The sequence below is a fragment of the Triticum urartu genome, chromosome 7A (assembly GCF_056163025.1).
Source record: "Triticum urartu cultivar PI428250 chromosome 7A, HENAU_Tu73, whole genome shotgun sequence".
Classification (NCBI taxonomy): domain Eukaryota; kingdom Viridiplantae; phylum Streptophyta; class Magnoliopsida; order Poales; family Poaceae; genus Triticum; species Triticum urartu.
Window position 1 is genome coordinate 48311258 of NC_141879.1, and position 13401 is coordinate 48324658.

Below are 13401 nucleotides of genomic sequence, written 5' to 3' on the forward strand. Positions count from 1 at the left end.
ATGGAACAGCGGAGGATGACCCCTGCAAGAAACAGCCTAAGCGCTGGCGTCAGCGGCGCCGCTCAAAATCCCGCCAAAACAAACAAGGTGATTCCAGCACGGGAGATAATAATACTCCGGAAAGGGCCGAAGAAAACCCCCTCTAGCAAGATTTAGCACAGGAGGATGGAGAAACCAGCCCTCATGAGAGAGCGGCAGACAGAGAGGTCGAGGACGATAATTATATGCCTCCCTCCGAAGACAAGGCAAGCCACGACGACGACGAATTCGTCATGCCAGAGGATCCCGTCGAGCAAAAGCGTTTTCAACGTAGGCTTATGGCCACAGCAAGAAGCCTCAAGAAAAAACAGCAACAACTTAGAGCTGATCAAAATTTGCTAGTCGACAGATGGACTGAAGTCCTTGCGGCCGAAGAGCATAAACTCGAACGCCCCTCCAAGAGCTACCCAAAGCGCAGGTTGCTACCCCGATTAGAGGAGGAAGCACTTGATGCGACCGACCGGCCACCTCGTGGTCGCGACAGAGAGGCCTCTCGGCCCTCCACTCAAGCCGCACCCTGTACCAAGGCACGGGAATATGCGCCGAACTTACGAGACATGTTGGAGGACAAGGCAAGGCAAACAAGATCAATCTACGGATCGCATGGGCGCCCCACGGCTCGAGACGGTAACCGTCACGCCGGCCACAAATTCGGCGGGGCAGAACACAGTAGACAAGGCTCATTGGAGCTACGTCATGATATAGCCCAGTACAGAGGCGCCGAACACCCACTCTGCTTTATAGACGAAATAATAGATCATCAAATCCCCAAGGGTTTCAAACCCGTAAACATTGAATCATATGATGGCACAATAGATCCTGCGGTATGGATCGAGGATTATCTCCTTCATATCCACATGGCCCGCGGCAATGATTTCCACGCCATCAAATACCTACCACTCAAGCTTAAAGGACCAGCTCGGCATTGGCTTAACAGCTTGCCAACAGGATCAATCAGTTGTTGGGAGGACCTAGAAGCCGCATTCCTCAACAATTTCCAGGGCACTTATGTTCGACCCCTAGACGCCGATGACCTAAGTCACGTAATTCGGCAGCCAGAGGAATCGGCCAGGCAATTCTGGACCCGGTTCCTAACAAAGAAAAATCAAATAGTCGACTGTCCGGACGCTGAGGCCCTAGCAGCCTTCAAGCACAATATCCGTGACGAGTGGCTGGCCCGGTACCTTGGAAAGGAAAAGCAGAAATCTATTGCAGCACTCACGACACTCATGACCCGCTTTTGCGCGGGAGAAGACAGCTGGCTTGCTCGTAGCAACAATATGACCAAAAACCCTGGTAATTCGGACACTAGGGACAGTAGTGGCAGGTCGCGTTGCAACAAGCAGAAGCGCCGCATTAACGGCGACAATGCTGAGGATACGGCAGTTAATGCCGGATTCAGAGGCTCTAAATCCGGTCAGCGGAAAAAGCCATTCAAAAGGAATCCTAGGGGCCCGTCCAGTTTGGACCGAATACTCGACCGCTTGTGCCAGATACATGGCACCCCCGAAAAGCAGGCAGGCAAGTTAAACGCCGAAAATGAAGACAAGGGGCTGCATAGCGATGACGACGAGGAGCCCCGGCTGCCGAACAACAGTGGACAGAAGGGTTTTCCCCCACAAGTGCGGACGGTGAACAAGATATACGCAACCCACGTCCCCAAAAGGGAGCGGAAGCGCGCGTTAAGGGACGTATACGCGGTAGAGCCAGTCGCCCCAAAGTTCAACCCATGGTGCTCCTGCCCGATCACCTTTGATCGAAGGACCATCCCACTAGCATCCGTCATGGCGGATTCGCCACATTGGTCCTAGACCCAATCATTGACGGATTTCATCTCACTAGAGTCCTTATGGACGGCGGCAGCAGCCTGAACCTGCTTTACCAGGACACAGTGCAGAAAATGGGCATAGATCCCTCGTGGATTAAACCCACCAAAACGACCTTTAAAGGCGTAATACCAGGTGTAGAGGCCAACTGTACAGGCTAAGTTACACTTGAAGTGCTCTTCGGATCTCCGGATAATTTCCGAAGCGAGGAGTTAATCTTCGACATAGTCCCGTTTCGCAGTGGTTATCACGCACTGCTCGGGCGAACTGCATTCGCTAAGTTCAATGCGGTACCGCACTACGCATACCTTAAGCTCAAGATGCCGGGCCCTCGAGGAGTAATTACGGTCAATGGAAACACCGAACGCTCCCTCCGAACGGAGGAGCACACGGCGGCCCTTGCAGCGGAAGTACAAAGCAGCCTCTCCAGGCAGTTCTCCAGTCCGGCCACTAAACGACCGGACACCGTCAAGCGCGCCCGGCGTAACCTACAACAAGACCACCTGGCATGATCCGAGCAGGCGTAGCAATGCGGCCCCAACTCCAACCCTCACAAAAAGGTGACGCCAGTACTTCGCGTCCATAACTACGCCCTAGAGATACCATGGGTACAGGGGAGGGGCACCATCACGGCACGCCCAAAAATACGGCTTAAACCGTACCAGGGGCTGCCGATTTCCTTTTATTTTTCTCTTACTTTCAGGACTCCATCCTTCAGAAGGCCTGTTCGGCAGTTCAATTGCCGCACAAACGATGCAAGAACCAGGGAAGCAAACAAGCCACGCCGCAGTACGGAACTCCCAGGTGGTCTCTATCACGAGCAGTATACCTGTTCCGCACATTATTCCGCAGCTTGCCCCTGGAACGGACATGTTAACTAGTCCAACCTTCCACTTATTGCATTATTTGTATCGTTCTGCTTTGATCGCAGCCCTTTTTAATAAACAATGCATAGCTTTCGTCTATTTTTGCATTACCATTTTTCTTTATATATGTTCCTTAACGACATGTTGCACCCGTACACGTTGGTAGCGAAAATACGCCAGGGGCTTTAGTACCCCTCAATATGGTGTAAGAAGTCCGAACACTTTAACAAGTGCGGCACCCCGAACTTATAGCATTATATGCATCGGCTCCGAATCATGTCTTGGGTCAATAGTTGGGTTTGCCCGGCTCCTATGTTTTGGTGCCTTACATTCCGCTATATCGAGCTGGGTCGAGCACCTCAGTGGAGAAAGCTAAAACTGACTGTCATGATGAAGCGAGAGCCGGTCGCTGTTCGAGAGGTTTTTCGAGTCCCTAAAGACTTATGCCGCTTAGGGCGAGGAGCCGGCTCTGTACGGCCAAGGCGTGGATAGCGCCCCGAACTCGGTCTTCCGAATACCAGGGGCTTCGCCGAAATTTATAATTATAGAATTCTACGGCTAAGTGAGAGTGTTCATGCATTATAGTCCGATTGCCTTGTTCGTTGGGCTGAGCGCCTCCCTCGAAGGACCCAAACATGGGAAAAAGAGCGCTCAGGTTTATCCCCGAACACCCCAGCACTAGCGGCACGGGGGCGGAAGCCGACGACTCGCCATCTCTATGAATTGATAAACAGCCGCACAGAAGGTAATATTTTAAATTCCAACAGCATTGCTTAGCGCATATAAGCAAGTTTTCAGCGCACAGGACAAAACGAGCAAGTTTCACTCAAACATTACATCCCTAGAACATTCATCCGCCACAAGGTGGGCACCCTTCAGAACATCCTTATAGTAATTCTCGGGCTTGCGATGCTCTTTCCCCGGTGGTGGCCCGTCCTTCACCAGCTTCTCGGCATCCAGCTTGCCCCAGTGCACCTTAGCACGGGCAAGGGCCCTACGGGCACCTTCAATGCAGACGGAGCGCTTGACGACTTCGAGCCTTGGACAGGCCTCCACAAGCCGCCGCACCAGCCCAAAATAATGAGGCCCTTCATGGCCTGTTCGGCCGCTTTGTGGAGCTCGACCAGTTGCTTCAGCTGGTCGCTCAGGGGCACGGGGTGTCCGGCCTCAGCGTACTGAGACCAGAACACCTTCTCCGTCGAGCTGCCCTCCTAGGCTCGGTAGAATGCGGCGGCATCGGATACACTCCGGGGAAGATCTGTGAATGCTCCTGGAGAGCTCCGGATTCGGGTAAGTAACAAGGAACTCACGTTTATGTGTTTGCTTTGCATAAAGAATGCCTTACCCGCCGCTATCTTCTTCACCTCATCCAACTCCTGGAGGGTCTTCTGGGATTCGGCCTTGGTAGACTTTGCATTTTCAATATCCACCACGAGCTCAGACGCTCGCGTCTTTGAGTCAAGCTCCAAACTCTCATGTTTTTCCATGAGAGCCTGGAGCTCTTGCCGCACCTTGCCAACCTCGGCCTCATACTTCTCCCGCTCGGTGCGCTACGAGGCCGCCCTCTTCTCGGCCTCGACCAGCGCCTGCTTAAGGGTCGCCACTTCAGACATGGCCCCTAAAATAGCCACGATAATCCTGTCATTCTTTGCAATTGCACCTTTTTATATATATTTAAAAACATGGTATTTCTTACCTTCGTTGTCCTCGAGCTGCCTCTTGGCATGCTCGAGCTCTTGCTCAGACCGCTCGAGGTTCTGCTTTAGCGTGTCCACTTCCGCAGTCAGTGCGGCGGACGCAAGCAGGGTAGCCTGCATATGCATATTGACTCATTTTTGTTAGACCCCTGCGAATTCTATTTGATCCTCTATTCGGCTTCTCTTCCCGAACGCCAAACAGAGCATCAGGGGCTACTATCTATGCGGTACTATTATTTACACATTCTTTACTTACCTCAAAGCCTGTCAAAAGGCTAGTACAAGCTTCAGCCAGTCCGCTCTTGGCGGACTAAACCTTCTGGACCACCGCACTCATAATAGCGTGGTGCTCCTCGTCGATGGAGGCGGCTTGGAGCGCCTCCAACATATTGTCCGGCGCCTCCGGTTGGACGGGGGCCGCCAGCACGGTGGACTTGCTCCTCTTGGAAGGAGGTCCCCCGTCGGACTCTGGAACCTTTGAAGGTTCCGGAGCGGTGTCTGGCCTAGAGCCGGACTTGGAGCCCTGAGGGGTTTCATCCCCTTTACTCCTGGAGTCCGGGAGGTCGCCTTGCGACGCCTCCAGGACCACCTCCTCCCGGCTTGGAACCTGTTGGGACAACACTTCGGTGTCATCCGTAGGGCGGGGGGAGGAAGCCGTCGGAAGCGAGTTCACATCCGACGAGTCCAGTGAGCCGCTCGACGACGCGTCAAGCTGGTCTTTGGGTGGGCTGCATAAACATATTCGACGTAAGGGAAAGCTGTGCAATAAATGAATAGTATGAATTACTCTGGTATCCGGATACTTACGATTTTGCCAGGGGCTTGGCCCTGGGCTGCCACTCCTCTCCGCCGTCGGTGTCGGTGGAGTAGTCCGGAGGAAGGGGTTTTCCCCTTCTTGGACCCTCTGGCCTCCCCAAAGAGGGCGGCCTTCCTTTTCTTCTCTCCTCTCACCGGAGGGGGAGAGCTCTCCTCTTCTTCCTCCTCGTCTTCACGGGAGGAATGCACCTCCGAACCATAGGATGATGGATCCGACACTTCCTGGCGCCGGGCACTCTTTCGAGTCCCCGCGGCCTTTTTCGCGGCCTTCTTCTCCGGCACCACATAGGGTGCCGGAACCAGCAGCTTCGCCAAGCGAGCGTCCGCTGGGCCTTCGGGCAAAGGAGCCGGATAGTTGATCTGTCCGGACGTCACCTGCCAATCCTGTCAAAGGCAAGGGAGCATAGATCCCGCATGGAGTCAAACTATGAAAAACTGATACCCTGTAAAAGGAAGAAAATAGCTTACCACGAGAGCGTGACGCTGCACACTGAATCCGCGATCCTCGGTAGCGGATGCGGGAGCCGTGGAGCCTTTGAAAAGCACCTTCCAGGCATCTTCGTACGTCGTGTCGAAGAGCCTGCTCAGAGTTTGGTGCCGCGTCGGGTCGAACTCCCACAGGTTGAAAGCCCGTTGTTGACACGGGAGGATCAGGCGGATGAGCATAACCTGGACTACGTTGACAAGTTTGAGCTTCTTGTCCGCCAGGGTTTGGATGCATGTTTGGAGTCCGGTCAGCTCTCCTTTTTTACCCCAGGATAGACCCGTCTCCTTCCAGGAGGTGAGCCACATAGGGGGTCCGGATCGGAACTGGGGGGAGCGACCCATTCGGTGTCACGCGGCTCGGTGATGTAAAACCACCCCGATTGCCACCCCTTCAGGGTCTCCACAAAGGAGCCCTCGAGCCATAGGACGTTGGCTATCTTGCCCACCATGGCGCCTCCACATTCCGCCTGGTTGCTGCGCACCACCTTTGGCTTGACGTTGAAAGTCTTGAGCCATAGGCCGAAATGGGGGCGGATGCGGAGGAAGGCCTCGCACACGACGATAAACGCCGAGATGTTGAGGACGAAGTTCGGGGCCAGATCGTGGAAATCTAGGCCGTAGTAGAACATGAGTCCCCGGACAAATGGGTGGAGAGGGAAGCCCAGTCCGCGGAGCAAATGGGGGAGGAACACCACCCTCTCATGGGGCCTAGGGGTGGGGATGAGCTGCCCCTTTTCGGGGAGCCGGTACGCGATGTCGTTAGACAGGTATCCGGCCTTCCTCAGCTTTTTGATATATCCCTCCGTGACGGAGGAGACCATCCACTTGCCTCCCGCTCCAGACATGGCTGGAGAAGGTTGAGGTGGGGAGTGCGGACTTGGGCGTTGGAGCTCGAGTACGCAAGAATGGATAGGCGAAGGAGGAAGAAGGCGTAGGTGAAAAGGTGGATCCTTATCCCCTTATATGGGAGGACGCAACTACATGTCCCCACCAGCCTGGTAAAACTCGCTTATCTCCAAGCGCCGTAATCAATGGCGCGGTTGTGTTACTCACGCCCATATTGATGAGAATCCCGGGATAAGGGGACACGATCTCTGCTTTAACAAGACGTGCCAAGGAAACCGCCTCGCATAACGCACTGAGGTGGGATAATGAAACGACTCAGATAAAGGCTTGGCCATGGTGTGTCACACTACGGAATACGTCATCAGATTAGATTGGTGTAAATATTATTCTCTCTACGGCAATATGTGGAAACTTATTTTGCAGAGTCGGACACTATCTTTGTGTTCAAAATCTTCTACGAAGTACTTGGAGGAGGAACCTGCCTTGCAATGCCGAAGACAATCCGCGCGCCAGACTCGTCGTCATTGAAGCCTGGTTCAGGGGCTACTGAGGGAGTCCTGGATTATGGGGTGTTCGAATAGCCAGACTATACCTTCAGCCGGACTCCTGGACTATGAAGATACAAGATTGAAGACTTCGTCCCGTGTCCGGGAGGGACTTTCCTTAGTGTGGAAGGCAAGCTTGGCGATACGGATATGTAGATCTCCTACCATTGTAACCGACTCTATGTAACCCTAACCCTATCTGGTGTCTATATAAACCGGAGGGTTTTAGTCCGTAGGACAAGGTACACATCAACAATCATACCATAGGCTAGCTTCTAGGGTTTAGACTCCTCGATCTCGTGGTAGATCTACTCTTGTACTACCCATATCATCAATATTAATCAAGCAGGACGTAGGGTTTTACCTCCATCGAGAGGGCCCAAACCTGGGTAAAACTTCGTGTCCCTTGTCTCCTGTTACCATCCGGCCTAGACGCACAGTTCGGGACCCCCTACCCGAGATCCGCCGGTTTTGACACTGACAGAGGGTCCCAGAATCATTCTGGAAACTTTTTGGAATTTTCATAAATAAAAACCGGAAATGTTTCGGAGCTGCTGGAACCGGTTCAGATGCTTTTCACAGATGAAAAACACTAAACTGGAATTGTTCTAGAACACGTTGAAAATCATTATGGTGGGTACTGGAAATGTTCTAAGCCCACATAAATATTTTCAGTTCGAACAGACGCTGAAAAATGTCGTCGTGAATAGTGAAAGTGCTTTTTGGGATATTTTATGGTGAGTCACCTTTTGGGATATTTCCAAAAGGCTTATAGAAGGGCTTGGGGGGCCAAGCATGCTCCTCATGGGGGCCCCCCCAAGGGGGTTGGCCGGCCACATGTGTGGGGCTCCATGGAGCTCCACTTCCCTCCCCATTATGCCCTTCATGTGTGACATTTGCATGGGCATTTTGGGTTTTTGTGAGCCATCCCTACCCCTTGGCTTTCCTATAAATAGAGGAGGAGTGGGCAGCACAAACCTTAAGCCTTCTCACAAACAAGTGCCATGCAATGACCTGGCTTCTCTCTCCCTCCCCGCAAAATAGTTTCGTAGAGCCGAAAGGCTGTCTGGGTGCTGGCAGGAACTAGTTCTGGACGGTGAAGCCCTGCCGGATAGATGACACCGTATGTGTGCAACTCTGTAGAGAGATCGTAGTTTTGGTATTAGTTCGAGAGTGCCTCCTGAAGGGCTGTCCGTGTGACCGTCCGAGTTTCAAAGGTCCTCCCGAAGGGCTGTTCGCAACACCGTCCGGGGGACTGTCCGATCACTTCCCGGAGGGCTGTCCGAGGGGCAGATAAGGGTATACATCCTCGCGGTTGGGAGGTTGTAAATCCTAGTTGCGGGGATCTGCACCGCCGATCGTCATGGACTCTACTTCCCGCTGCGCTACGAGTCGGTAACGAAAAGATCAAACCTTGTATGTAGTCTCCATAGTGGTCATGGCTGGTGCGTAGGTCCAATTTTTTTGTTTTCTGCTGCGTTACCCCTAAAGTGGCATCATGAGTCGTGCTATGCGTAGATGCAGGTTGTGATCTAGAATACATAGAGATGTATGGGTGTTGCACAATATAATTTGTAGTATATGAGTTTTATTACTAAAAATTATTTGCGCGGGTAGCAGATGAAATCTGTTACCCGATGTTCTTGTTGCTTCCCTGGAATTTGCATATTTCAGATCTTGATAACGGTATGGTGGATTTTCAATGTTCTGGCAATCTGCGATCCTGATTGATCAATGAAGTGCTAACAGTTCGTTGAAATCCACCATAGTTAGAAAGAAAGATGAAATTTTGCAGACAAAAGGCAATGCAGATATGATCTACACGGGAGTCATGCGTATGACGAAGTTTAGTATGGGGTTAGAGATTTTATTATCTCGTGCTTCATACACCCCGCATTGTTAATCTAGCGACTTGAATTATCATACTTGATGATGGACGATGTAGCTTCGGTTCGTTTCGAAACCTTAGAAGCCATGAAAAACAAGTTTTTGCATGAACCGATTAGAAACGTCTAACTTGGTTTTGCAGGAGGGTTTGCATGTGCATCTGATGTGGTATAGCAGTGCTCATAATAATTTGATTATGTATGAGATGACTATATAATGTAATTAACATGACCTGCGTGTCATGATTTGGCATGATGGCTGGAGCCATATGATTGCACTTTAATGACCTGCGTGTCAACCTTAAGGAATGCATTAATTTTATACGCTATTGAGATAGCAATATTATCTAGTGCATTGACAAGGTGGTGGCAATCTTCGCGAAGGTGAACACCGACGCGAATGCTGAAGATGAAGGAATGAAAGACTTCTCCGTCATAAAGGGCTATACCATATCATGCTATTATGAATTGCCTGAGATGTTTATCCCTTATGATGCACCCTTCTTGATTGCGTGGTAGTCGCTTTTTATTAGGGTGATATCTCACTTAGAATATCAAAGTGGCTATGAAACACGAACTTCAAAAGTTTGGGATAGTTATATGATATTCATGGAACTGAAAATTATTTTCAGATACAAACAAAGCAATGTTTGTTTGCAAGTATTAGTAAAAGTGTTTACTATGCTTTTGACTGTTGGGAAAGCGATTCAGAAGAATGCATGTTATATAATGAAAGGTGAATAAAACAACAACTTAAAGAGAAAGGAAGTGTCCGAAGGGTGTTAGTATGACTTACACGCCTAGGAAGTCCGGGGCTAACGCCACTCTTAAGTTGGGTGCTTCTTTTGCGAGTAGGAGAAATACTAAAAGTTAAACTGTTAGAAGTATAAAGGCAGAAAGAAAGATGACTGGAATATCCAGCTCATGTATGAATGTCATACAAGTTTTTGATGTATAGTAGGCTGGTCAAAGATATAGTTCTTGGGAATTATGGTTAAACATGTTAATCACTAATTCTTGGGTATTGTGAGTTAATCACAAAGATACCCACTCGATTGCATTCTGTTGCGAATCAATGTAAGAGCTACTGTGGCCTAAAAGACTAGCCAGGAATGAGGTTTTAATACGTGTTTGGAACATAGTAGAAGTTACTATTTCTTCCATCGGTGTATTACCTATGTATTTTCTTTCATAATTCATTTTAGAGTTTCTCACACTCTAGCCCTTTGCATAAGGTATCTTACAAGAAGGTTGTTCATAAGAGAACTTTTGATGTTCAGTATTATGAATAAACATAAGGGCCATACTTTCATTGTGAATGAGATGTATGTTATGAATAATGATCTTAATATAGTACCTCTGTGTTTACTTTCACAGTTCATTTTAGAGTTTCTTACACTCAAGCTCATTGCACAATGTTTATTGCAAAAGGGTTGTTCATAGAAGAACAATTGTTGTTCAGTATTATGAATAACATGAAGGGCCATGCTTCCATCCTAGATCGGATGCATGTTATGAATATTGATGGTAAAATGATACATCCATAACACTGACGCTAAATGTCGCAAGACTATGAGAATACCACACATGTGTGGCACCGCATTTGGTCACATTGGAGAAACCCACATGGAAAAATTCCATTATGATGGATTTTGAAGTCGTTTGATTTTGAATCATCTGGCACTTGAAACTTTTCTCCAAAAAGTGAAGTGATTGAAATACCGTTCACAGGCCACAAGGAACAAGCAACAAACTTATTGGTGATCATACATTTTGATGTGTGTAGTTCAATAAATGTTGTTGCAAGTAGTGGATTTATATATCTTTAGAAATGACTCAAGTATATATATGGATATTTTCTTGATGAGATGTAAGTCTGGATCTTTTGAAATCATTCAAAAGGTTTTCAAAAATGAAGTAGAAGTTATTGTAACAAGGAAATTATGTTTCTGGAATTTTATTGCAGAAACGAATATTTGAGTTACAAGTTTAGCGAATGTCTGACGAGTTGTGAAAAGAGTTCCATAACTTACAACTCCCGGAACACCACTATGAGTGGAATGTCTATGAAGATGTAATCAAACCATTTATGACATGGTAAGATCAAAGATGACATAAATAAATTTGTCATTATCACTTTTGAAGAGTAATTCTTTCGAGACTGCGGCCTTTACACTGAAAAGAGCTACATCGGGTCTGTTGAAATGAAGCCATGGTATGGTATGCCCAACCATGTTATATCTTTTCTTAACATTTGGAATATGGGGCTTGTGTGAAAGGTTACAAACCTATTCCAAATCAGACAAGTGCTACTTTGTAGGTTATACCAAAATGTTGGGTATTCCTCCCTCACTATACCGAGGCAAATAGTTTTGCCGCGAAACAGTGTGCTTTTAAAGAGAATGGTTCTTTCAAAAAGATGAGTGGGAGAATAGTGCAACCCGATGAGATAAACAGTATCTTCGTCATCAGATCAAAGGAAAGAGACCTTGGAAGTAATTCCAAAGTTTCCTACTGCGACTGATACGGAAGTCTCTACAATAAAATGTATGAACTTCGGTCGAACTTGCAGCTGAACCACGTAGGCAGGCTCGTGCAAACCTCTCAGGTGCGCAAACAAGATATTGTTGTTAGACAACATTATACCTACGATACACAAGGAAGCTAAATGCCAATACAACCCGAGTTAGTTTCCATATAAGTGATTCAAGATTAAAGCCTTAATACACCTTTCGGAAGACTTAGAGTATAACGAATATTTATGGAATTTAAAACTGATACGGATAAAAATGTTTTATCCATAAAGCTCGACTTGTTGAAATAGCAAGTTCAAGAGTTGACTACGATGAGGTTATTTTCATTGTAGCGATGCTTAAAGTCGGTTCAGGTTGAACTAGCAATTAATACATATTTCAATCATGAGATATGAAACATGGATGACAATAGGATTTCCATCTGATGGAAATGAAACCAAGGACTTGCATGTGTTACAGTCCAAGGCATTTTGTGTATCTAGAGGATGCTAGTAAGGGTGCAAACTTTAGAGTTCTAGCGATGGACAGAAGAGAGCAAAATGGAGTTGGAATCTTCGTGCTTTGATGAAATGGTCGAAGGGGTTTGACTTCATCAATGGGTAACGAAGATGCTTGTAATTCAAGAAAGTAAGTGGGAGCGTAATAATATTTCTAAAAACCTTGTGTGCTTGACACATTGTTAATTGGAAATAAATTTCTTGACACGAATTATGACTTCATTTGAAAATAGTGTTTCGATGAAGTGCTTAGGCTAAATAGCCTTGATATTAGGCATCATGATCTATGGAGATAGATTTACCTAATAGGGCTGAGCAAAAATACATATTGACAAGATGCTAAAACCGTTTAGCACTAAGAACGACAAGGAGTGATTCTTGCCAAAGTCACATGGAAAGAGTTTTTGCAAGAATCGGTGTCCCAAAACACTGATGGGCAAAATACATGATGGAGATTCCACACACTCCTGTGTTTGGATTAATCATGTATTCCATGATATGTAAAACAACCAGATATATCCAATACTCCCAAGCTATTGCGAGTATAGATACCAAAGTGATCAAAAGTGCTGATCATGGGACAACAGTGAAAAAGGGTCATTGAGTGCTAGAGTAGCACTGATGAGATGTTTTCTCGCAAGCGGAGATCATGAAGAGTTCGTTGTAAAATGTTACATCGATGCAGTCTTCATCATTTCTCCATGCGATTCTCGATTTAAATTGAGGGTATTATGTAACACACAATATGGTGGTGTAGTTAGTTGGATATTGTTCCAAACAAGTTACTGTGGCGAATTCTATAACAGAGGCGAAGTATGTTGCCGCTTTAGAAGCGACAAAGACAAATCTGTTGAATCATATAGTTCATTCATGAACTTAGTATGGTTCCAAGGAGGCTTTGGTCAATGGGAAACTATTGTAGATAGTTGCTCCATAACTTAGTCTGAGGAATCAGGTTTCGACCAATGATTCACATATATACCAAGCCAAGTCCACACAAGATATGAATTTCGTGAAAGCGTGAAAATGTGAGGATATGCAGAGATACACACGGAGCTGAAGTTGTCAGATCCGATGGACATCAGGCTATACCACATGCGAAGCATGTTTTACACCAGTATGCCATAGGTGTAAAGTACATTAGCATTAACTAGATTATTGACTCTAGTGCAAGTGGGAGTCTGTAGGAGGTGTGCCCTAGAGGCAATAATAAATGATATTATTTATCTCCAAGTTCATAATTATGTTTATATTCCATGCTATAACTACTATGGTTCTCGAGTCTGCAATAACAGGAGGTTCGGAGGAAGACTCATATGCACGTGTGGAATAATAAACGGTAAGAAGTATTCTTAGTCTGGCC